The 27,727-nt window shown below is 36.3% G+C and overlaps 1 long non-coding RNA gene across 4 annotated transcripts in view; it reads left to right on the top strand.

Moving 5' to 3' along the window:
• Positions 1-27,727, top strand: part of LOC102157670 — a 101,776-nt gene that overhangs the window by 48,475 nt on the left and 25,574 nt on the right. For 2 of the 4 annotated variants that reach the window (XR_002335914.1, XR_002335912.1), the window contains exons 3-4: positions 1,222-1,410; positions 22,896-23,133. This is a non-coding gene — a long non-coding RNA (uncharacterized LOC102157670). The remainder of the gene's footprint in view (positions 1-1,221; positions 1,411-22,895; positions 23,134-27,727) is intronic. The other 2 variants (XR_002335915.1, XR_002335913.1) reach the window with 1 other exon arrangement.

The following is a 27,727-nucleotide window of genomic DNA, read 5'->3' as shown; positions in this document are numbered from 1 at the left end:
GGCAAATAGTTTTTAGGCATGCATTGTGATATATGACTTTTCTTCCAGTGTTAACATAGAGCATCCACAGAAAATTGTCACTTTCAAATTTACTTAAAAGTTCACAGGATAAGTGAGATGTTTTGACAAATTTAACTAAATTGTTTTTATATATTAATAACATAATTTTCTGCTATGCAACTACCTTCATTTTGAGGATATGAATGTAAAGGTTTATGCTTTGTTGATATACATGATCAGCATTTTGCTGGCCATGGTTGAGCCTTTTATGTATTCAACAAACATTTACTGATCTCTCAATAATATAGGTCACTATTAGGTGCCAGGATATGGAAGTACCTAAATCTACCTCTATGATTCTGCCCTTGAGGATATTCAAGATAAAATAATTGCCTTTATTTATGTATTCCCAAATTCACTTTCCTGTACATTTTAACATATAATATCTAGAACTGGCAGCCTTTGGTTATTCCAGCATCTGGTTATTCCAGCATCTTAAACACACTTACAGTTACTGATAGGCAAGATGCAGTTGGGATGTAGTTGTCATTGCCTGCATGCTGGTGAATTTGGGCATAGTGATTCACATTGTCACTTCAACAATATATCACCTGTCAAAAGCCTTGCCATTGAGGGGGAAAACAGAGGAATATGAAACAAGGTAGAAGAGAAAGTGAAGCGGAATTCCAACCAAATATGAAATCAATGGTAGGGAGCCCTACATTACTAACAAAGTATGCTACTATTCATTTCAATTTGTGGACTGACGTTGGAAGAGTAAAGGAAGAGTTCAGCAAAAAGTATAGTGACGTTGTTTTTTATTTTTATTTTATTTTATGTTATTTTTTTCCACTGTACAGCATGGGGACCCAGTTACACATACATGTATATATACTTTTTTCTCCCATTATCATGCTCCAAGACATAGTTCTCAGTGCTACACAGCAGGATCTCATTGTTAATCCATTCCAAAAGCAATAGTTTGCATCCGTTAACCCCAAGCTCCCAATCCATCCCACTCCCTCCCTCTCCCCCCGCAGGCAACCACAAGTCTAAGTCCATGATTTTCTTTTCTGTGGAAAGGTTCATTGTGATTATTTCTGATGACATGACTTGACAATTGTACCTTTGAACATTTTATTCAACAAATATTTTGAGCCTCGTTAAAAAGTCATGTGAGACCTAATGGTTTGAAAATCTTCCTTTGACTTCTTCTGGTAGGCTTTTTAATGTCAGCTCCAAAACTCGAAGCGTACATATCAGGAGCTTGGAAGAAAAGCCTGGAGAAAGAGTGGAGCACTCTTTTTAATACCTGATGCAGATTACATCTTCTGATGCCCCCCAAGGTGCTATTACAGAGGACAACATGGACATCAACACCTCTGATTCAGAAAAATTGATCTCTGAATGGTAAGACTTTTAGAAATGTTAAGCCACTTATTTTACTAACATTTTTCTTTTAATGGAAGCATGAGAGTTATATATGATAAAAGTCTAGGCCTAAATGTGTCTAAAAGAGCTCTTTGAATAAATATAAAATAAAAGCATAAGATGATTTAATTGGAAACTTCCTTCCTTCTAGTAGTATATAAAAACAATGGTGCAATTTACAATAGAAAGCATCATAGATTCAATACAATGTGATTCATAAAAAAAAATATGAAGTGCTTCTTTTTTGCTATGGATGTGGAGGCTGTTACCATATGTTACTAAACATCAGTTAACCTTTAATGATTGGAAAAGACCAGGTAAGTATTTTACCGAATGCTTAGTGATGAATTCTGCTATCTCCAGCCTCTTCTTTCTTCAGGTAAGTGATTTCTGTATACATGTTCTTAGAAGCAGAGCAGCTAGATTGAGAATATAGTGTTGATGATAGACTAATAAAGTTCTATAATTCACATCATTGGTAGTCTGTTCTGGAGTTTTCTGGTAAATTTATCACACTTCTATACAACGCTTTTAGTTCTAGCTTATGTTAACTTCTGCCCTATGTCTCACTCCTTGAGTAGTGAACTTGGGTTGAGAAGAAGAAGGAGAATTTATTTTGTATATTATGCCCTGTGAATGGGATTAAATCTGTTCCTAATTATGCTAAATGGCAAAAAGAAAGAGTTCAGTGATGCTTACAGGATATTTATGACATAATTAATACCCATATTTGCAGTGCTAGAGAGGTTGTGTAGCAGACCAGTTCCTTTGGACCCAGCAGTATGGCCATCATAGAAGAAAGTATCAGGGCACAAACATAATAGTTTTGGTTTGCTACAGTCCCAACCCAATGTTTCTTTCTTCTGTCCTTGCTTATTTTATCCTCGTTAGGTTCACACAGAGTTTAAATTTATTCCCCACCCAAAAACCCACAGGAATCAAGGAAATGTGTTTTGATGGATTTCTGTAGTTTCCCTTCAGACCCAGATGTTGGACGGCAGCCATCTTAGTAAAAACACTTGCTAGATTGCTAGATTAGGCAGGTTAAAAAGGGAAGGAAAGCTGAAGAAGGAATCAATTGGAATAAAATGTCTTCAGCTTATCCACAAATAAGAAATCTAATTAATTACCAGATATTAATACCTCAAAGATTTGAAGTCTCTAATCAAGGCAGCATGGCTCGTGGCTATAGCCAAAGCTGAACCAACATTCAGCAGAAACCAACACTCAATTCCCAATATAATGCCATGCCCCAGGTTGACTGTACATTGGGAAAAGGAAATAATTAGATTTTTTTTTTTGTCTTTTTGCCATTTCTAGGGCCGCTCCCTTGGCATATGGAGGTTCCCAACCTAGGGGTTGAATCGGAGGTGTAGCTGCTGGCCTACACCAGAGCCACAGCAACATGGGATCTGAGCTGCGTCTGCAACCTACACCACAGCTCAAGGCAACGCCAGATCGTTAACTCACTGAGCAAGGGCAGGGACCGAACCCGCAACCTCATGGTTCCTAGTCGGATTTGTTAACCACTGCGCCACGACGGGAACTCCAATAATTAGATTTTTTAAAGATTACTTGACAACTGGCTCTGAACTGACATTAATTCAGGGAGACACAAAATGTCGCTATGGTCCACCAATCAGAGGTCATGGAGGTCAGGTGATTAACGAAATTTTAGCTCAAATTCATCTCATAGTGGGTCCAATAGGTCCCTGAACTCATTCTGTGGTTATTTCCCTCACTCTAGAAAGCATAAGTGGGATAATAGACATACTTTGCAAGCAGCAGAATCTGCAGCAGTTCTCAGATGTTAGTGGCATCAAAATTGCCCGAAGGACTTGTTCAAACACAGATTGCTTCTAATTCAGTAGGTCAGGGGTAGGATTCAAGAATTTGCATGTCTAACAAATTTCCAAGTGATGCTGATGCTGCTAATAAAGGTGACATTGCTTGAGAGCCATTGATTTAGCCATGGTAATGATTAAAATTTTACTTTAATTTAACTTTAAATATTTCTTGTCGTAAGTATCTCAAACCACAAAGATGCTATATGGAAAAAAGAGGTATTTTGAGGGTATATATTGATCAGTATAAGTATCCAGTCAAAATAAATGATGAGATGATTTGGATACTGTATCTGTAGATACAAAACAAATGAGGGAAATATATGCAATTCAAGAATTAAAGTTTAAATTTTGTTGTTGAAGAGCTCTTAACTAAATAAATGCAATTTCTTTCAGCCCTTTTATTTTCTTTTGCAATGTGAAGATCATATGAAATCAGATGAACTAGGCATGAAAGTTTTAAAAATAGTACTACACAATATTTACATTAAGAATTTGATACAGAACTATGAATTAGTTTCCTAGGGTTCCATAACAAATTACAAAAAACTGGTTGGTTTAAAAACAATGGATGTGTATTTTCTCACAGTTATTAAAGGCAGAAGTTTGAAATAAATGTGTCAGTAGGGCCATCGTCCCTCTCAAGACTCTAGGGGAGACTCTCTAAAGAGTTCCAGAGCTAATTTTGGAGGCTCCAGTCATTCTTCAGCTTGTGGCAGCTTCAATCTCTGCTTCTGTTTGCACATGGTTTTCCTCTCTCTGTGTGTCTGAGTCGTCTCTTCTTATAAGGACACTTATTAGATTTAGAGCCCACTAAGTTCATCCAAAATGAACTCATCCTTCACTTAATTACAGTTGCAAAGGCCTTTTTTTCCAAATAAGGTCATATTCATGGGTTCTGGGAGTTATGGTTTGGACACATAATTTTAGGGACCATTACTTAACTCACAACAAGCCATAACTCATGAAAGAATCCTTTCCACCTGATTGTATTCACTAAAATTTCACATATTTAGAATTTTAAGAAACACAAAGTAGAATGTAGTTTTCCAATCAAGCTGCTATGTAGCTGTAGAAAAATAAAAGAAGAATGATAATGGTTTCCACACCATACTTTTGTTGGCAAACACTTTGTCTATGTCTGAGGCAAAACAGAAGCAGAAACCTGTGTAGTAGATTGTGCACAAAGTTGCCTATCAGTGATTACTCCCATCCCATTAAAAGTGTAGTCTCTTGCTCCTCCCTTTGACTTTAGGCTGGCTCTTTGACTTACTCTGATCAGCTAAATGTGGCAGAAATTATTTTATATGACTCATGATCAAAGGTCTTAAGTTCACAGCATCCATTTTTACACTCTTGGATACCAGCTGTGATATAAAAAGATCTGATACCCTATAAGCGACAGAAGCTACATGGACAGAGAGAGGCATGGAAAAAGAGATATTACAAAAAGAAAAAGAGAAGTGATTAACCCAAGCCTTTCTGACCACCCCTGTTGGAATCATGTGAACTAGGTCACAGCTGAGCTACCATTGTCAAAATTATAGGGAGCCAAGAAGAGCTGTCACTGCTAAGCCCTGCTCAAGTTGAAGAATTATGACCAAATAAATAATTGTTTTTAACCCACAGAGTTTTTTGAGGGGGTATTTATTATGCAGCAGTAATTAATTGTAACTGTTTTAAATTTAAATAATATGTATATAGTACTTAATGAAACTGGTATTTCTTAATAAGGATATACAGAAAAAGTAAATTCCTTTCATGGTAAAGAAAATTCATTCTGCTTTCTATTGTTAATAACTTTTCCATAAGTATGATTTTCTAGTAATTTCTATCAAAGTTGTTTTGCCACGAGCTGAAGTGGTAAGACTTGAAAGGGTCAGGAAATAACTTGCTGGAAAGTGGCAAGTGTCAGACGGGGGAGGATGTTATTATTCATTTCTACCTTTTCACTTTTGCTAGGAATGGCTAAGTGACTGTAAATATATTGGAAATAAAGAAGGACATGAAAATAAAGTTGTAATGATGTTGAACCTCATTTAGAATTTCAATCCAAGGAATTTTGACTGAGCAATAAAGAGCCACTTCATGTGACAGATTTTCAAAATATGTTAGAAAAATTGAATTCTTTCACTTTCAGACAGTCATTTAATGTTTCTTCCCACTGCTCATCAGTTAATCTGTATAAATCAGACTTCTCTAAACATCAGAACCAGGGAATGGAGGTGAGCATGCCCAGTGGAAGGCTGTTTCAGTGATCAAATCCTCAATAGACACTAGAGATACAACTGCAAAAGAGCCAATGAAGAACCAGTGAATCAAAACTTCCTGCACATTTTCTATGAAAATGGGTTTCCTGTTGCTTTCAGGCATTGTGAGGAGCAATCCTTGATGGTAATGGAGAATATCAGTGGAGACTGCAGATGTAGGAAGTCAGTTAGGGAGCCAGCTATAAAGGCTGGTTATGCTATTGAATTTAAAGTGTCATCTAAAAGTGAACATATGGTTATAAAAGGAAAAAGGCAAAGGAGATGGATAGATTTTGGATCTGTTTTTATTTAATACAGCAGAATTGTTTATAAAATGAGATCTGAAGGATAACCAGGTTCTAATTGGCTCTCATGTTTAGTAAATCTGAGAAGTTAAGAAAGTTATCATTCTGTATTTGAATCAGCTTTCTCATCTGTACAAAGGAGATAATAAAATCACCTATCCTCTAGGGTTGTTGTGGTTAAGTGAGCTAATATAAATAGGGAATTTAGAATAGTGTGTGGCACATAATATCTTCTGTATATATGTTAACAGCTAATTATGTTTCAGTTTTCTTACTGATATTAATTCTGCCCTTCTCTTTTTAAGTAACAAAAAACCTTCAGTTGTTTGGGGTGTTAGTGTTCCCAGCTAAAAGAAAAACTACATTTCCAAATCTTATAGATATGGCTGGCCAATAATCTATAAATTCAAGTTGTTTGATGTAACTTATAAAAGTTCTTTAAAAGGGCTAATTTGGCTAGTTGGAATGCTTTTCTTCTTTTTCTTTTTTCTCTACCTCCTTTCATAGAATAAAGTCATCATGACTGGAGCTGCAGGAACTCTCATGGGTCATGAAGGAAAGGTCAAAAGAAGAGCAGAGCCCTTTATTCTTACACCTTTGAGTTACTGAATCACGCCAGAAAATATTGCAAACCTTGCTAGAAACTTCTCATAGAGTCCCCTCGTGGGGCAGTGGAAACAAATTGATTGGGAACCATGAGGTTATGGGTTTGATCCCTGGCCTCGCTCAGTGGGTTAAGGATCCAGCGTTGCCATGAGCCATGGTGTAGTTGCAGACATGGCTTGGATCTGGCATTGCTGTGGCCCTGGTGTAGGCCGGCTGCTACAGCTTAAATTGGACCCTTAGTCTGGGAACCTCCATATGCCGCAGGTGCAGCCCTAAAAAAAAAAAAAAGACAAAAGACAAAAAACAACAACAACAACAACAACAACAAAAAACAAAAAAAACTTCTCATTACACACACATACAAATAAATGTAAGCCCTTGGGAGTTCCCATCGTGGCACAACGGAAATGAATCCAACTAGGAACCATGAGGTTGTGGTTTGATCCCTAGCCTGGCTCAGTGGGTTGAGGATCCAGCATTGCCATGAGCCGCCGTTTAGGTTGTAGATGCGGCTTGCGTCTGGCATTGCTGTGGCTGTGGCATAGGCCGGCGACTACAGCTCTGATTAGACCCCTAGCCTGGGAACCTCTATATGCTGTGGATGTGGCCCTAAAAAAAGACAAAAAGACAAAAAAAATAAATAAATGTAAGCCCTTATGTATTTAAGTCATTGTAGACAGATCTTTGTTATTGTCTAACATAATTCCTAATTGATAATTTTCTATTGTTATTGTTATTATTATTATTATGAATGAAATTTCCAATTAAAAAATAATTGCCTTAAGTGAAAGAAAACAGATAAATCCAAAGGCAATGTATAATGAAAACAAAAGAAACAAATATTTCCAAAAGGAGAGACTTGTTTTAATTAAACTTTGTAGTGACTAACTTTTAGGAAGTTAGTTGTAACCCCCAGGGTAACAATGAAGAAAATAACTAAAAAATACACAAAAAGAGAAATGAGCAAATCAAAGAATAGACTAAGAAAAAAAGATATAACATAAAAGAAGGCAGTATTGGAGGTTAGATCACACAAAATATATGACATATTCAATACAAATAAGCTAACAGAAGAAAGTCCTTTTGTCTATAATCACTTTAAAGGAAAATAGATTAAACTCATCAATTAAAAGACAGAGACTGGAATAATGGGTTGAAAAATAGTTTCTGTGGTTGGTGATCCAACTATGTGCTATCCACAAGAGACTCACTTTAGATCCAGTGACACAAGTTGAAATATATTCCATGCAAATAGTGCTCAGAAGAAAGCTGTGGTGGCTATGCTAATAACAGAAAAAAATAGACTAAGTAAAAATTGATACAAGAGATAAAGAAGGATATTATTTATTGATTAAAAGTTCAATTCATCAAGACATAATAATTATAAACTCATATGTGCCCAACGATAGAGCCTCAAAATATATAAAGCAAAATGACATTTTTGTACAATGTTAGTTGGATATTCCTTTCTGGACTTTCAATACAGCATAGAAATAATAGAAATGTACAATTACCAAAACTTACTCCTTAGGAAAGAAATAAAAATCTGAAAGGATTGCTAACAAGTAAAGAGTTTGAAAGATAACTTAAAATTTTGTGGGGTTCCCATCATGGATCAGTGGTTAATGAACCCAACTAGTATCATGAGGATACAGGTTCAATCCCTGGCCTTGCTCAGTGGGTTAAGGATCCAGCATTGCTGTGAGCTGTGGTGTAGGTTGCAGACCTGACTTGGATCTGGCATCACTGTGGCTGTGGTGTAGGCCGGTGGCTTCAGCTCCAATTCAACCCCTATATGCCACAGTTGTAGCCCTAAAAAGACAAAAAAAATGCAAAAAAGTAAATGTCTGGACTATCTGGCTTCAATTCTACCAAACATTTATAGAATTAACACCAACCCTTCTCAAATTCTTCCAAAAAAGAGAAGAGAAAGGAGCACTTCCTAATTTGTTCTCAGAGGCCAACATTATGCTAATACCAAACTAGACAAAGATATCACAAAAAAAGAAACTATAGACGAATTGTCCTTATGAATTAGATGCCAAAATGAAATACAGTTTTCAAACTGTGTTAATAGACTGAATCCAACAGCATATTGAAAAGACTGTACACCATGATCAAGTGGGATTTATTCCAGGAATGCAAAGGTATTTCAGTATAAGAAAATTAATCATATTACATTAATACAACAAAGAGGAAAAGCTAAATGATCATCTCAATTATACAGAAATTTTTTTTTCTTTTTAATAATGATTTTTAAATTTTTTCCATTATAGCTGATTTACAGTCAATTTTCTTTCTTTCTTTCTTTCTTTTTTTTTTCTTGTCTTTTTGCCTTTTCTAGGGCCGCTCCTGTGGTATATGGAAGTTCCCAGGGTGGGGGTCTAATTGGAGCTGTAGCCGTTGGCCTACACCACAGCCACAGCAACACCGGATCCTTCACCCACTGAGCAAGGCCAGGGATCGAACCCAAAACCTCATGGTTCCTAGTCAGATTCGTTAACCACTGAGCCACAATGGGAACTCCTACAGTCAGTTTTCTACTGCACGATGAGGTGACCCAGTCATGCATACATGTATACATTTTTTTTTCTCACATTATCATGTTCCATCACAAGTGACCAGACATATTCCCAGTGCTATACATCAGGATCTCATTGCTTATCCATTCCAAAGTCAACAGTTTGTATCTATTAACTCCAAATTCCCAGTTCCTACTCCCTCCACAAGTCTGTTCTCCATGTCCATGATTTTTCTTTTCTGTGGAAAGGGTCATTTGTGCCACATATTAGATTCCAGATATAAGTGGAAATCATATGACATTTGTCTTTCTCTTTCTGACTTACTTCATTTGGTATAAGACTCTCCAGTTCCATCTATGTTGCTACAAATGGCCTTATTTTGTTCTTTTTTATGGCTGAGTAGTATTCCATTGTGTATATGTACCACATCTTCTTCATCCACTCATCTGTCAATGAACATTTAGGTTGTTTCCATGTCTTGGAAATAGTGCTGCAATGAACATATGGGTACATGTATCTTTTTGAATGAAAGTTTTGTCTGGATATATGCCCAAGGGTGGGATACCTGAGTCATACGGTAGTTTTATATTTAGCTTTCTGAGGTATTCCATACTGTTTCCCATAGTGGTTGAACCAATTTACATTCCCACCGACAGTGCAGGAGGGTTCCCTTTTCCCCACACCCTCTCCAGCATTTGTTATCTGTGGACTTATTAATGATGGCCATTCTGACTGGTGTGAGGTGGCACACCTCATAGTAGTTTTGATGTGCATTTCTCTAATAATCAGTGATGCTGAGCATTTTTTTCATGTGCTTGTTAGCCACCTGTTTAGATATCTTCTTTGGAGAAATGTCTATTCAGGTCTTTTGCCCATTTTTCAATTGGGTTGTTGACTTTTTGCTGTTGAGTTCTATAAGTTGTTTGAATATTTTAGAGATTAAGCCCTTGCCAGTTGCATCATTTGAAACCATTTTCTCCTGTTCTATAAGTTGTCTTTTTTTTTTCTTTTTTGTTTCCTTTGCTGTGAAAAATCTTGGCAGTTTGATTAGGTCCCATTGGTTTATTTTTGCTTTTATTTCTGTTTCCTTGGGAGACAGACCTGAGAAAACATTTGTAAGGTTGATATCAGAGAATGTTTTGCCTATGTTCTCTTCTAGGAGTTTGATGGTGTCTTGTCTTATGTTTAACTCTTTAAGCCATTTTGAGTTTATTTCTGTGCATGGTGTGAGGGTGTGTTCCAGTTCCACTGATTTACATGCGGCTGTCCAGTTTCCCCAGCACCATTTGCTGAAAAGACTGTTTTTTCCCCATGTTATATTCTTGCTTCCTTTGTCGAAGATTAATTGACTGTAGGTGTCTGGGTTTATTCCTGGAGAACTATTCTGTTCCATTGATCTGTGTGTCTGTTTTGGTACCAGTACCACACTGTCTTGATTACTGTGGCTCTGATACGGAAAAATTATTTGACACAATTCAATACCATTTCGTGATTAAAAAAAAAAAAACCACTCAGAGAACTAGGAATAAAAGGAAAACTCCTTACTGCAGCAAAGAACATTTCCCAAAATCCCACAGCTGACATCATACTTAATGATGAAAGACTGAAAACTTTTTCTGGAGATCAAGAACAAGACAAGGATGCCTGCTTTCACTATTGCTATTCAACACTGTACTGGATGTTCTAGCCAGAGAAATTGGGCAAGGAAAAAAAAAAGTCATTCAAATTGGAAAGGAAGAAGTAAAACTATATTTGTAAATGACTTGAACCTATGAAGAAAATCCCAAAGAATCCACACAAAGAACACTAGAGCTAATTAAAGAATTCAATAATATTGCAGCATAAAAGATCAACCAAAAAATCAGCTGTATTTCTATAAACTAGTATTGAAAAATTGTAAAGCAATTCCATTTACTATGGCATCAAAGTGCATACATTCTGAGGAATAAATGTAACCAAGGAGTGAAAGTCTTGTACATGGAAAATTATGACTTTGCTGAAGGAAATAAAAAACACACAAAAAACAGACATTCCTTGTTCATGTATTGGAAGACTTAGTATTGGTAAAATGGCAATAATACACAAAGCCACCTACGAAGTCAAACCAAACCTTATCAAAATTCCACTGGTCTTTTTTGTTCAGAAGTGGAAAAGCCCATCCTCAAGTTAATATGTAATCTCAAGGAAGCCCTTAATAACCAAGATAATATTGAAAAAGAAAGGATTATATTTCACAATTTCAAAACTTGCTACAAAGCTGCAGTAATTAAGACAACATGGTACTGGAATAAATACAGACACACAGGCCAGTGGAATAGAATTGAGAATGCAGGAAACAACCCAAATATAAGTGGTAAAATGATCAAATATATAAGCAGTGAATATAAGTGGTAAAACTGTTAAACCCTTAAGAGAAAATTTAGGGGTAAATCATTTTAAACCTTGAATTTGGCAGTGGATTTTTACAAATGACACTAAGAGCTTGAACAATAGAATTAAAAATAGATAAGTTGGACTTTATCAAAATGAAAGGTTTGGGCGTCAAAGAACATTAATAAGTGAAAAGACAACCTACAGAATGGCAGAAAATATTACAGATCATATTATCTGGTAACAGCCTAGTATCCAGAGTAAATAAAAAACTCATACCTCAAAAACAGAAACATGGATGGAACTAGAGATTCTCATACTAAGTGAAATAAGCCAGACAGAAAAGACAAACACCATATTATATCACTTATATGTGGAGTCTAAAATATGGCACAGATGATCTATCTATAGAACAGAAACAGATCACAAATATGGAAAGCAGACTTGTATTTGCTGGGGGAGAGAAGGAAGAGAAGGGATAAGACAGAGTTTGGGGTTGGTAGATGCAAACTATGACATTTAGAATGGATAAGGAATGGGGTCCTACTGTACAGCATAGGGAACTGTGCCCAGTCTCTTGGGTTAGAACATGATGGAAGATAGTATGAAAAAAAAAGAATATATATGTATGTGTAGCTAGGTCAATTTGCTATACAGCAGAAATTGAAGGAACATTGTAAATCAACTATATTTTAATTGAAAATGCAATAAAAAGATAAGCAACCCAATTTAAGATATGCAAATGATTTGAGATATTATTTCTTCAAAAAAATGTTTATATGGTCAAACACAGGAAAAGGTATTCAGTATCATTAGTCATTCGGGAAATTCAAATCAAAACCATAATAAAGTACCTCCTCAGACTCACTCGGCTGGCAATAATTAAGAAAAAGAAGAATAAGTGTTGGCAAGGAGGTGGGAAAAAATGGAACCCTTGTGCATTGTTGGTGGGGATGTAAAAAGTTAGCCTCACTGTGGAAGGCAGCTTTGTGCTTCTTGAGAAGATTAAATGTAGGATTAATACATGAATTCACAATTCCTTTCCTAGTATATATCCCCAACTTGAAAGCAGATACTCAAACAAATACTTGTACATGAATATTCATAACATCACTATTCACAATGGCCAAAAAAAAAAAAAAAAAAAGCGAAACAACCCAAGTATCTAGCAATGGATGAATATAGGCAAATTGTGGTATATGTGTGCAATAGAATATTATTCAACCATAAAAAAGAATGAAATATGGATACATGTTTCAATGTGGATGAATGTCAGAAATATTATGCTAAGTGAAAGAAGCTAGACAAAAAAGTTACATGTCATATAATTCCATTTATATTAAGTATCAAGAATAGGTAAATCTGTAGACAGAAAACAGTGTGAAGTTGCTAGGGGAAGAGGAAAAAGTTAGTAATTGCTTAATGACTATGGGTTTTTTTTTTTTTGAGGTGATGAAAATGTATTCAGACTACATAGAGGTGGAGGTTGCACAATATCATGCCTATGTTAAATGACACTGAATTGTACTTTTTTTTTTTTTTTTTTGTCTTTTTAGCTATTTCTTGGGCCAGTCCCGCGACATATGGAGGTTCCCAGGCTAGGGGTCGAATTGGAGCTGTAGCCACCGGCCTACGCCAGAGCCACAGCAACACGGGATCCAAGCCGTGTCTGCCACCTACACCACAGCTCACGGCAACGCCGGATCGTTAACCCAGTGAGCAAGGGCAGGGACCGAACCCGCAACCTCATGGTTCCTAGTCGGATTCGTTCACCACTGTGCCACGACGGGAACTCCTGAATTGTACATTTTTAAGTGATTAATTTTAAAATCTGAATTTCACCTCAAGTGTTAAAACCAAATGAATTATTTTATTGATGAGGTAAGAATACCAACTAGGGGCCTGCAAAAATAATGAATTCAGTATCTGGAATGACCTCATTGTAAAAATGTATAGTAATGATTTTCATCTTCGTTGTCTATTCTAATATGTTTTCAGATTGCTGTAATATGCTATTAGAGACATATAAATAATGCTTGCCTTGAACTGAGGGGAATTGAGTGAATAGGAAATAGAATCAAAATATTGGAGCTACTAACCTTTTCTAAAACCAGACGAGAACTCCAAGCTTTTCCCGGGACCCTTCTACCAGCACAGACCAACAACGTGTACGAAAACAAACATATTTGACCCCATTTTGACCACACGCATTGTCTCTTTTTCAACCCCAATGGTACTGTCTCAGAATGATTTGTGATGATTTTCATTGCTTGTAGTTCGTTCTCTAATTTATTAGTTAAATCCCTCTTTGTAAATACATAAGCACATCAGAAAACTTAATTTTTATTTGGGAAATTGCCTTGATACAATAGTAATGTCCAAGTATACTTTACCATGAAATTACCCTAAAGAGGCTCATAGACTAAATTAAAATGTTTAAATCATCCATTTTACTAAGTTAATTTAAAATACACAAAAAGAGGAAGAAGAAGTGGTGAGTTAACACATTAAATATAATTGCAGGCAGAGCAGAAGGACCACAGTACCTAGGTCCTCATTTTTCACATGGCTCAATGGCCTCAGTGTTTACATGGCTTGTCTCTTCCCCCACTGCATTAGCATTCCTTCTTGGTCTTGGAGTTACATGACCAGAATTAAGGTTAAGCAAGGGGTGAGCAGATAGAAGGTGCCCAGAGTTAACTGAATGCACAGTTGGTCTAGCAAAGAGACACAGGGACAGGTATTTATCATAGCTGTAGTTCACCAAGTAGCCTGATGAGCAGGTACACATTTTATATGTATTTTTTGGTTTCCCAGCGGGGCCAGAGTGATAACACTAGGTGATCAACACATGGTCTCATGAATAACTAAGTGCTTAATGTGACTGAAGTATTAGTGTATCACAAATGTTAGATGCTTTTTGGTCCTTCAGTCCCTACTTCCTTTATTTATGGTCTAACATGCCTCATAGATTAATAACTTGCTTATCTATTTTAACATGTTTAAGGACTTCTGTCCATGTCATAGAAGCCATTTAATCACTTATCATCTATATTGAACATATTTTAGGTCTCACCTATATCTTGAAAGTATTTATTTATTATCCATGCTTAACATAGCCTTTAAGTTTTATACATCTCATTTGTTTTTCTTGTGTCCCATAGCAGAATATTCTCAGTTAATGTGTGAAACACATTATGTTAATTAATTATAAATGACATTTTAATACCATGAGCTATGTTCAAAGTATTACATCATATCCACTATATATATAATAAAACTTACTCCAGACTTTTGCTAATGGGTACAAATGAGATCATATTTCACTGATAATGCCCTCACCTCTCTAACACAGGACCTAATACTATCCAAATTCTCTGGCAGGTAATTTAGGGACTCTTAAGAGTATTCCAGGTGCACTCACAATTAGTCTGCTTTATATTTGCACTGTATTTTGGTAGTGGAATACACATACCTTCTAGAAGATACATGGGTCAACAGAGAAGCTTGTGTCCTATTGCCATTTAGAGTTTATTTTGAATTTCTCCTCCATCTCAGTGAGCTTCTTAAATATGAGTTCAATGTGGGAATTATGTCTCACTGATTCTAAGAGATTTGAAAATTGTAATGTTTCTGAGTCTGCCCTACTGGATCAAGCTCACTGTTCTCGAAGCTTCTTTAAGAGTCTTTTTTTTTAAGGCATTATTGTCCCATTACAATGGATTTCTTGTGCTCCTACCCCACATATTCATCAGGAGCACCCACACATATATGTCAGTCTCTGACTCAAGCTGAGATGCCCCACACCCACACATATATCACATATTTATTATTCCATCTTTTTTTTTTCTTCTTTTTGCCATTTCTAGGGCCACTTCCGCGACGTGTGGAGGTTCCCAGGCTAGGGGTTGAATCGGAGCTGTAGCCGCCGGCCTATGCCACAGCCACAGCAACGCAGGATCTGAGTCGCTTCTGCAACCTACACCACAGCTCTTGCAATGCCGGATCCTTAACCCACTGAGCAAGGCCAGGGATCGAACCCGCAACCTCATGGTTCCTAGTCGGATTCATTAACCACTGAGCCACGACGGGAACTCCTATATTCCACCTCTTTTTAACAAGCTTGAATGATAGGCACCATCGCATTTGAAGAACATGAGATTCCATGGAGGTAAAGAATCTTGTCTGTGTATGACAGTCCTTGCCTGTCATGCTCAATCACTCTTAGGCCTTGTCATACTGGAGGTGACTGTACATATGCTTATGTTGTCTCAAGGGGACTGAGGATAGGAAATGCCTTGGCATTACTAACAATGAAGTTAGATGACAGCTGTGGGGAAATGAGTTACTTCTGGACCCAGATCGTTAACTCCAGGTGACTGGGCTTTAATCGAGGTATGATTCTTATTTCTTTATGCTAATGGTACTAGTACAGATTGTCATTAAGTTAGTGAAAATTGGACAGATGATCAATCCAGTATTGCTCTCATGGATTCTCCTCCGTAACTTCTATGAGCTTTGGCAATGAGGAAATGGAAATTATTGCAAAGTCTAATAAATATTGCGGTATCTGTCCTATAGTTCCAGATTACATTCTGGTGGTTGGAGTGTTGTATTCAAAGACCAATCTCTGAATAACAGAAATCTTAAGGTCACAAAATGAACTCTAAATAGCAGCCCCTTCATGAATGTCTACCCACTTGAGTCTGGAATTTCGGATGCTAAAAAGTTATCTGCTTCTTTTAAGAAAAAGTTTGGACAGAGAGGCAATATTGAAGCAGATCCTTGGAACTCAAAGTCAATGGCATATTTCAGAATAATCAAATTTAATATGGTTTGAGGTTTTGCAATAAAATCTCATATGATCTTAAACAAGAATGAAGCTCTCTTCCCAGAGTCCAGGAAAAAACTTAAACTGATGATACTGAAAAATAGGTTAAACCAAACCAAAGGAAGCAGACAGTAAAATGGGAAGCTCTGCCAACACAGGGTGGACTGGAACAGATAGTCGCATACATTATCATTTTCCAAAACATCCTCTCTCCTGGAAGCCAATGTTACCACTTGGCCTGCCAAAGGCCATGTGACCAGCCATTAATAATAAACTCAGATCAACCATATCCTATGAAGCTCTTAACCCTTTACTCTCACAACAGTACTGTTTTGTAGATGAGTTGGCATATTTCTGTGCAAGAGGATTTGAAGATTTGCGGTAGCCCAAAAGTTGTCTATAGCAACATTTTTCTTTGAGAAGTTATGTAATGTGTTCCTCTGCTGAGGACTGCAGAAGATGACAGTTAAAATCATGCCAACATTTTAAGCCATTAAGAGTAATTAATAGGAAATTATCTTGTGTTGAATATTCCTCAAGGAAAAAATTTAATAAGCATTCTATTTAAATACGTGAAATAAAAAATTCTACTAGTTACTGAAATGCTACTTTACTCTCTCCAGACAGACAGTGTATTTGGATTTCTTAATTTAATTTTCTAAATAACTCTGCTTTGCTGAGTTCTAAGTTAGATGAAACAAAATTGGAGGGGCTAAGTGATGATTCCTGTCCTAGTGGGGGACTGGCTTTATGTATTAAGTCTTCTTCTCCATCCTTCTACTACTTATATCATTACCAGAAAAAATGTAGCAAAACTTTTCAAAAATGAAAATATGCATTTCTTAGCGAAACCTTTTTTTAGTTTTTTTGTTGCAAAATATCCTTAATATAAAATTTACCATCATATCCATTTTAAAGTAAACAATTCCATGATATCAAGTACATTCATATTGTTGTGCAACCATCACCACTATCCATCTCCAGAACATTTTCATCTTGCAAAAGTGAAACTCTGTGCCCATTAAGGAATAACTCCCATTCCTGCCTCCAACCAGCCCTTGGCAACCACCATTCAACTCTAGGTCTCTATGATTTTGACTACTCTAGGTATCTCATTTTAGTGGAATCAGTCAGTATTGTTTTTTGTGACTGGTTTATTTCAAGTAGGATAATGTCCTTGAAGTTCGTCTATGTTGTAGCATATGCCAGAATTGCCTTCTTTTTTAAAGCTGAATAATACTCTGTTACGGGCATATATAACATTTTGCTTTTACATTCATCTCTGAACAAATACTTTTTTTGGCTTCTGTATTTTAGCTATTATGAATAATTGTGCCATGTACATGGGTGTTTGGATATCTTTGAGACCACACTTTCAGTTCTTTTGGGTATATGCCCAGAAGTAGAATTGTTGGATCATATGGTAAGTCTATGTTTACTTTTTTAAAGAAACACCGTATTCTTTTTCATAGCAGCTGTACCATTTTACATTCCCACAAACAGTGCTCAAATATTCTGTTTTCTCCACATACTTGCCAACACTGGTTATTTTCTGGCTTTTGATAGTAGCCATATTAATGGGTGGAGATGATATCACATTGTGGTTACGATTTACATTTCCCTGGTTATTATTGATACTGAGCATCTTTTTATGTACTTGAAAATAGAATTGGCCCTGGTGTACAATCCTTTTAATATTCTGCTGAATTCAATTTTCAAGTATTTTGATGATGATTTTTTTTGTTTCCAATAAAATTTTATTTCAATTATATTGACCAGGAAGGGATTTATTTGTATAGTATTAACTGTTCAGACCAGTTGTAATATGGTTGATTTTTGTCTCTTTATTGAATATAAATAGTTTACGAAGCACCTTCCTTCACTAATATGTGGAATCGAAAAAACAAAACACGTGAATAAATGTAATGAAACAGAAGCAACTCACAGAAACAGAGAACAAACTAGTGGTTTCCAGAGAAGAGAGGAGTAGGAGGATGGGTGAAATAAGTAAAAAGGATTAGGTAGTACAGACTACCAGTTATAAAATAAATAAATCACAGAAATGTAATGTATAGCATGGGGAATATTGTCAATAATTTTGTTGAGGATTTTAACATCAGTATTCACAAGGCGTATTGTTATGTAGTTTCCTTGTAGCGTCTCTGACTGGCTTTGTCATCAAGGTAATGCTGGTCTCATAGAATGAATTGGGAAGTGTTCCATCCTCTTCAGTTTCTTGGAGAAAAAGTATAAGAAGTATTGGTATTAGTTCTTTAAATGGTAGAATTCACCAGTGAAGCCATCAGTTCTAGGGTTTTTCTTCGTTGGAAGGCTTTTTGACTACTGACTCAGTTTCCTTACTAGTTATAGATCTATTGAGATTTTCTATTTCTTAGTGATTCAGTCTTGATAGAATTTGTGTTTCTTGGAAAATGTCCATTTCATCAAGGTTATCTAATTTTTTGGTGTTCCATTTCTTATAATGCCTTTTACTTCTGTAGAATCAGTCCCATTTGCATTTCTGATTACAGTACATTGAATTTTCTCTTTTTTCCCTTAGCTTAACTAAAGTTTGTCAATGTTATTGATCTTTCTGAAGAACCAACTTTCGGTTTCATTGGTTTTCTCTGTTGTTTTTCTATTTTATCTCTGCTCTTATCTTTATTATTTCCTTCCTTCTTGCTAGACTTGGGCTTGGTTTGTTCTTTTTTTCCTCCTAGTACCTTAGTTTGTACATTTAGGTTGTTGATGTTTTTAAAGTATTGTTGACTTACAACGCTTCTCCAATTTCTGCTGTACAATGAAGTGATCACACACAGTTACCTGTGCTGTACAGTAGGATCCCATTGCCCATCCATTCCAAATGTAAGTTTGCATCTACCAAGCCCAAACTCCCAGTCCGTCCCACTCCCACTACCTCCCCCACTCCAGCAACCACAAGTCTGCTCTCCTTGGCTGTGATCTGTTTTTGTTTTGTAGGTAGGATCATCTGTGCCATATTTTAGATTCCACAAATAAGTGATATCATAGCAAACAGTATGGAGGTAGCTCATAAAACTAAATATAGAACTACTATATGATCCAGTAATCCCACTCGTGGGCATATATCTGGACAAAACATTCATACAAAAAGATAATGTACCGTTATGTTCATCACAGTGCTATTCACAATAGCTAAGACATGGAAACAACCTAAATGTCTATCGACAGATGAATGGATTAAGACGATGTGGTACCTATATACAATGGAATACTATTCAGCCATAAAAAGGAAAAAACAATGCCTTTTGTGGCAACATGGTTGGAACTAGAGATTCTCATGCTAAGTGAAGTAAGTCAGAAAGAGAAAGACAAATACTGTGTGATGTCACAATGTAAAATAGGTTGTTGACTTAAGATCTTTCTTCTTTTTAAAAATGTAAACATTAATAGTTATAAATTTCCCCCTTAGTACTGCTTTCACTGCATTCTATAAGTTTTGGTATGTTGTGCTTTCATTATTATTCATATCTTTGCATTTTTGAATTTCCTTTTAGGTTTCGTCTTGGTTGTTTCAGAGTGTACTGTTCTATTTCCACAAATTTGTGAAATTTCCAGTTTTCCTTCTGTTTTTGATTCCTAACTGCATCCCATTGTAGTTGGAGAAGATACTTTGTATGATATCTCTCTTTCAAAATCTATTGAGATTCAATTTGTGTTCTAATATGTGTTCTATCTTGGAATATGTCCCATGTAGGCTTAAGAAGAATGTGCATGCTATTGTCGTTAATAGAGAGTTTGGTATATATCTCTTATATTTAATTGGCTTATTGTGTTGCTCAAATCATTTACTTTCCTACTTATCTCTGTCTGGTTGTTATATCCATTATTGAGAGGAGACTATTGAAGTCTTCAGTTATTATTATAGAAATGCTTATTTCTCCCTTTAGTCCTTTCAATTTTTATTTTATACATTTTGATAATCTATTGTTGGGTGCATAGTTGTTTATAATTGTAATATCTTCTTTCTGTATTTAAGGTTTTAGATATATAATATTCTTCTTTGTCTCTTTTTTGTTTTTGTCTCTTTTTTAAACTTTTTTTTGATTTAAAGTCATTTTTGTCTAATATGGCCACCTTTGCTCTCTTTTAGTTACTATTTGCATGAACTATCTTTTTTTTTATCCTTTCACTGGAGGGTTGATCAGTAGAAAATACAAAAAAAGAGATGAATAAATACAAATACTAGGTTAGGAGGCATCAATTCAGATCTAAAAGGAGTTTCATGAAGAAAGAGTAGAAAGAATGCTATATCCCATATACAAAAATTAATGAAGGGAAAATTACCAGAATAAAGACATGAATTTTCAGAATAAAATATCTTACTGAGTCTCAAATGTGACAAGTTAAAATAAGTCACAACTGGATGAATCATATTAAAGCAAAACTGAACTTCAGAGATTAAAAATAATTTTAAATCAACTTTTGATATATGGTATTACTTCTTCAAATATCATGTCCTTGACATTTATATATACCTCTTCCATTAAGTACTTCATTCCTTCCTTGCCTTAACTTAATCTTCCTCTCACCTCCGAACTTTGATTCAGCAAATATAATTTCATTCCACATTCTAAAATATATCATGGTGACCCTAGTTACACAATCACACGTAGAAACTATTGCTCTTCCAATTTTTTGTAAAAAGCCATCCACTGAGATTTTGGCCTCTTGTTACAGCACACTTTCTACCTCTCACCATTGTTGTCATTGATTCTCTTGATTGTCATTTATCAGTAAATATATAAAGATTTCTGAATAGGAAGTTCAATGAAATGGAAAATTTCAGTACACTGAAAAAGAGTCAAGATATTTATCTAGTGTGATGGTCAACTGATTTCAATCTGTTTCAGTCACAGTCTAGTCCTTTGCTACTTACCATGTATTGCTCTATATTTTAAACAGCATCTAAATCAGTAGTACATACCAGACTTCATAACCTATTATATAAATCATCTTGCTAACATTTCAATTACCTCACTTACTAATCCTTCCTTTTTCCTCCTAAAACTGTACCCTAGATCAACACAAATGTCTACAGTTGGTAACTATATACCTAGACTAATGGCTCTACCTGGTTGAAAATAATTCATATAGATTAGTGTATGAATTTAGGGTCTCAGTGGACATCTGGGATCTCGATATTGTCTGCCATTGCTTCCACATTTATCTAGTTAACTCTTCTCATACTCACAGTAATTATTTTATGCCCTCACCTTTAAGTTTTTTTGTTTTTTTTTTTTTTGTCTTTTTGCCATTTCTAGGGCCGCTCCTGCGGCATGTGGATGTTCCCAGGCTAGGGGTCGAATCAGAGCTGTAGCCATTGGCCTATGCCAGAGCCACAGCAACGCCAGATCTGAGCAGCGTCTGCGACCCACACCACAGCTCACGGCAACACCAGATCCTTAACCCACTGAGAGAGGCCAGAGATCGAACCTGCAACCTTGTGGTTCCTAGTTGGATTCGTTAACCACTGAGCCACAACGGGAACTCCTAAGTTTTTGTTTTTTTTTTTTTAACACATGGCCATATGTTTATCCATTTCTTTATGGGAAATATATGCTGAGTTGAGTTGACTATAATAAATGTTCTTCATAAGGAAGAACAACACGTTGAAAGTTAAAATGTAAATAAAACTGGAAAACATTTTTAATATTCATATAGGCAATTTCTTACAGATAAATAAGAAAAAGATGATTATTACTATTTAAAAACAGACAAAGAACATAAGCATTCATAGGAATGGCTGGATAAGATATCATTTTTTTCATCCATCAATCTACCAACACTAGGCATGGAAGGGACCTGTTTGACAAGTATGCAAAAAAATTGCTGCTATCTTCAGGTGATAGGAACCAACAGGCTATACCAAACAGCTATATCAAATTAGATACATATTACCAGATTATAAAATTCTGATTCTGCTTTTAGGAATCCATCCAAATTTTGGAACTGATTTCGTCTCTTACTCTTATAGGAAAAAGTAGAGATAGAATATAAAGCTGAAGACTGAAGTTGAGTAACAACTATTTATAGGGTCTGAGGTAAATTAAATAAGCCAGTTGAGAGAAAAAAGACAGAGGAGTTCCCTTCATGATTCAGTGGTAACAAACTTGACTGTCCATGAGGACATATGTTCAATCCCTGGCCTTCCTCAGTGGGAAGCTCTGGCATTGCCATGAGCTGTGGTGTGGGTCACAGACATGGCTCAGATCCTGCATTGCTGTGGCTGTGGTGTAGGCCGGCAGCTCCAGCTCTGATGCAACCCCTAGCCTGGCAACTTCCATATGCCATGGGTATGCCCCCCCCCCCAAAAAAAAAAGAGAGAGAAGAGATTTTCAGGGCGGTAGGTGGGAAACTAGGAAGTGCAATATCAAAAAAGGCAGAATGGAATTCCAATAGGACCTCAACAGTATCACATGATTTTCAAAGGGATGAAATGAACTGACCCATTTGAAAGTTGATATTGGAATACTGTAGAGAACTTGTTTGACACAGTATGATTTTTGGAAACTGTAAGATTCACCTGTTGCTCAGAAAGTGGTTAAATCTCCTTAAGGAGTAAACAAACATACATATCCCCTGTTGTTGCCTTTTTAAAATCTCTTGAATTGGAGTCAAAACCAAAAAAGAGATAGAACTAGAGTTTGAATCCCAGGCTTTTCACTAGGCTGTGTTGCACTGTTATTTTGCTCTAGGCCATTAAAATAAAAACTATTCAAGAAGTCAGCTGCTGCTATAAAGGTCATCTGGAAAGTCCAGGGAAGGACCCTGAGCTGCTGCTGGGAAAGAGAAATTGTCCTCTGGCTCGTGAGCTGTCATGTTTGTCTGCTGAGTGGCTTCAGTGGTTTCATCTGTTGCTGAAAGAGCCAAGAGAGAGGGATAAAACGGGACTATAATCCATACCACAATGAGCGGGACGGGACCAGCAGCCCAGTGAGTGTTTTGTTTATGTGCTGCCTCTTCTGGCACACTGAATTGCTGCACAGATTGCATGAGCTTTTAATCACCATTTAAATATAAGTGATCCAACCTTCACATTCTTCGGGTTTTTCTACAGCTTGTCGGTCACCCAAAGGTGCTAGCACATAGGACTCAAGTTATGATTTTTCAAAACATAGTGATATTATGGTATGAAGGGTAAACACCTCCCATAGTCTTATATTCAATGCACACTGATTGTGTGTTCACAGAGAGAAGGCTAGATAGAAAACCTGGAAACTGATTTTTGCTTTCAATCAGAAATCTCTCATTGAACACTAACTCCATTTCAAATCATGAAAATAGGCTTGTGGCAAATTACCTTTTGGATCTATGAGATTCAGATTGTTAGTTCAACATTGGGCATTAAATAGTTTCTCTTCTCTTTTAAAGTTCTTTTTTCCTTGATACTGTCCGACATACTGAGGAAGAAAGCCAAAAAATAAATCATAAAAATATTTCATTAACTATATCAATCTGATTAGCAAAGATAAAAAAAACCTCAATCTTTATGGAAATCTTATAAGGAAATGTGCAGAAGTAGAATTCTTTTATTTTGTAAGAGAAAATTGTCCCAAATATCCTGGATGAAAACAGGAACCCAAATCTTAATTCTTCATTGACATAGCAATTATGCTCATAAGAATTTGTCCTAAGGACCTAGTAAGACAAGTGTCTAAAGAGCTAAGTGTAAGGATGATTATTGTAATATAGCTTATTCTGCAGCTTTAAACAGTCTAAATGTTTAACAGTGATTGAATAGTATTCCATTCTACAGATGTTGTTGACTTAGTCCTTGAAAATGAGGAAGCATATTTGACTTGGAAACATGTTTTATGCTTTTTTCTTCTCACAAACATTTTAATTTGAAAAAATTTTGAAACCTACAAAAAAGTTGACTGTAGAGAGAACATGTACATAACTATTACCCGAGTGCAATAATTAACGTTTTACTCTGCTCGCTTTATAACTCACCTATTTATCCCTGTTTCCAACTGAACTTTTAAAATGCATTTCAAAGATGCAGAATCAGTTCACTTCACCCCAAATACTTTAGCATGCAGAGTTCCCATCGTGGCTCAGTGGAAACACCTGACTGTTATCCATGTGGAAGCAGGTTCAATCCCTGGGCTCGCTCAGTGGGTTAAGAACCCAGCATTGCTGTGAACTGTGGTGTAGGTTGCAGATGTGGATCGGATCCCACATTGCTGTGGGCTGTGGTGTAGGTCAGCAGCTATAGCTCCGAGCTGGGAACTTCCATATTCCATGGGTGTGGCCCTAAAAAGACTAAAAACAAACAAAAAACCCCAAAACTTTAGTATGCACATTAACTAGAATTTGATGTTTGTTATTCTAATCTTATATAAAATTTACATATAAGGAAATGTACAAATATTAAAGGAACCATGAGATGAGTTTTGACATATCTTTACGTCCCATTCCCTTTCAAGAGATAGAACATTACAATCACACCAGAAATTCACTCTTGCCCCTTCCTTCCTTTCTGCCTCACATTTTGTCCAGGCAATCACTTTTCTGATTTTTCTCATCATAGGTGAGCTTCACATGCTTAAAACTTCATATGAATGAACTCATACAATATGTACTCTGAGTAAATCTTCTTTTACTAAAGAAAGAAGGTTTTTTGAGATTCATCCCATATGTTTATGTGTATACATGCCTGGTTCATTCATTTTTCTTGCTGAGTACTATTCTGTTGTATAAATGAACCAAAATTTGTCTCTTCTCTTGTTTATAGTCACCCAAGATAGGGATCATGTAATGTGTTCTTAAAAGAAAAAAAAAAAAAAGACTGCAAAACAGGATAGTCCATATAGTTTCATGTTTGGAAAAAACACAGATATATATACAAAATCTCCAAGACACCTATCACGGTTTGGAGCTCTGAGGTTCACATTGTTGGTTTTATATATATGTGTATATATACATATATATGTACACACACACACATATATGTACACTGCTTTTAATGTATATAGATAAACACTACACACACACATATATACACTAAACACTACATAAAAAGCTATCTAAGGAGATAGTCAACAACAGTATAACAGGGCATCCCATCTGTGGTAGAATTGGAATGATAAACTTTTTATGCTTACATAGTTTCTGGCTCTTATATAATCGAAATTCAGTAACTAACTTTTTATTGTTAGACTGCATGTGATGGTACTATAAGAAGCTGAGATTGAAAAGTAAACACTGAGCTATAACACAAGTCTTATTCCCTGAAATCAAAGGAAAGAACAGAAGTGTAACTGCTTGGCCAGGACATGATTGTCTCCCCACAGAAATCTGTTCCAGAGAGGTTTGGTTACTGTAAAGTGACCAAAGTGCCATCTGTGGAGAAACAGCCTGTGAAAAACTCCTCTCTAAACAAAGACTCAGACGGGAGCCCTATGCCTGGATTGCAAAGCCACCTCATAAAACCCCCCAAAGTTATTTTTTCTCTACTTTCCAAAGATTGTGAATTAACCTTTTATTGTTTCCTAAGGACAATAGGATGAAGGAAAAAGTGGAACATTTTACTAAAAGCAATAAAGAATATTGAGAGAGGGAAAACCTGAGTTTGTGTGAAAGGATAACAAACTAAACACATCACCTCATATTTTCTTTAAAGCCCCATGCAATACACTGGGTAAGTTTTAGTTTCATTGAAATAGTTATGTGACATGACTTTGCAAAAATCCATGGAAACTGGTAGCTTAGAACCCTTGTGCCTTTATTCATAAACCAAAACCCTCTTTGCTGTATCTGTTGAGGACTCTCAGCAACTTCTGTATTTAAAACATTTCTTAAAGTTATATTTTAATTCAAGGCCTGGAGAGATTTGTGATTAAAGCCAAAAGGCAAAAGGAGTATTTGAAATGGACGCTACCTCCGTGGTCTACAGGAGGATACTGAGAGGAGAGAGAGCATCTCACCTTCTGTGCTCAAGCCTTCCTGAGGAACTTGGGCAGTTTAGCACCCTGTTCTTAGAAAACAGGTCTGGGGACTGAAGAGCCAGCAGTGACTTTTCTCTCCCTTTTCTTAGGCAGGAGAGAAGTGATTTAATAGCACAGGATTATTGGTGGGGCAGGAACAAAATTCACACTCTCCCACCTTTGAGAGTCAAGGTATTGAATGAGTCTTTGGCAGGGCCATTTCAGGCCATGTGTACCATAGGTCTCCCTCCACATTTATCCCTGATCATGCAAGAAGAGTCCAGTAAGATCTCTTGCATATCCTCTGTGTGAGAGCCTCAGAGTATAGCCCTTGCAGCCCCAAGAGGACCAAGTGATTCTGAAGTTCCACGGGTGGAGTAAAAAGGTCACTTGGCAGGTTAGATACAAATATGGATGCAGATAACTTTGAATCCCTGCCCCAGCAAGTCAGGGCTCTTAAACTCTGTAAGTCTTAGTTTCCTAATGTGAGTGGAAAATGTATCAAATAAAATATTTTTCATGTTAAATCACTTGGTTTAACGTCCCCAATTAGAATAATAAACCTAGATTTTTATTATACGCTCATTTGTTTAATGCTGTGCTGGGCACTAATGACTGTATAAAAACAATTAATGATTTAGTGATTGGAAATCTAGACTTCAGAGTTAGAGTATCTCAATTTGAATCCCAGCTCCACCACTGTTTATTGGCAAGGGATTGGGAAGTTATTTAACCTCTCTGCTCAGTTTTCTGATCTGTAAAATGAGAATGATAAAAAATACCTTCTTTATAGGGCTCTTATGAGTATTCGATGACTTAACATACATAATGCACTTAGAACAGCTCCTAGCCCATAATAACTGCTATATATTTGGCTATTATTAGACATGGTATATGCTTGAAGATAGAAATAATTACAGAGATGAGGATATCCATGTATTTCAGTGTTATTTTGGTGAAGGTATAGGGACAAAGGAAGCAGTGGACAATACCTGTATGAGATGTAAAGTTTATACTAACTTATTTAAAATAAGAATTAATCAACCAGCCATGAATAACTATGTATTACCACCCAAAGAAATGTAAGAAGCTATTAAAATATTTTCAGGCTTTGTAGGTATGGGCTGATGCTGCGTCCTGTAATAGAATGTGATTGACTAGGGCCACAGAGTTCCTAAGTGGATCCCTTTGATTCTTATCAGTCAGTACAAGTAGCAGCTTGAGGAGAGTGGGCTGGGGAGGGTGCCTCAAGGAAAGGATTGTATGCTCTTTGTAGTTAACTCAGGGGCCAACTTCTCCAGCTCAGTCCAGCTGTTTGTATAATCCTCACTCTTCTCTGAAGCACATCAATCTCTGCTGACCTTTTCCATTGCACCTCCCCATCATTTTCCCCAGATTTATTTCTCCTGGGGGAGAGATTAGGAAGAATAAAACATTGCACAATGTTTCCCCTTTCTGCCTTTGCTAAAATTATGCTGATGTACTGGCCACAAAACACCAGCAACTCAAAAATGGGAGTCTGCCAGGAGTCAGTGTTGGGACAGAGGACACATATTAGGACCAGTTGGAAAGACAGGGCAAGATTAAGAAGGCAAGCC

The sequence above is a fragment of the Sus scrofa genome, chromosome 9, assembly GCF_000003025.6.
Source record: "Sus scrofa isolate TJ Tabasco breed Duroc chromosome 9, Sscrofa11.1, whole genome shotgun sequence".
In the NCBI taxonomy this organism is placed as follows: Eukaryota; Metazoa; Chordata; class Mammalia; order Artiodactyla; family Suidae; genus Sus; species Sus scrofa.
Note: the sequence above shows the minus strand (reverse complement) of the source record. Positions and strands in the feature narration are given on the sequence as shown.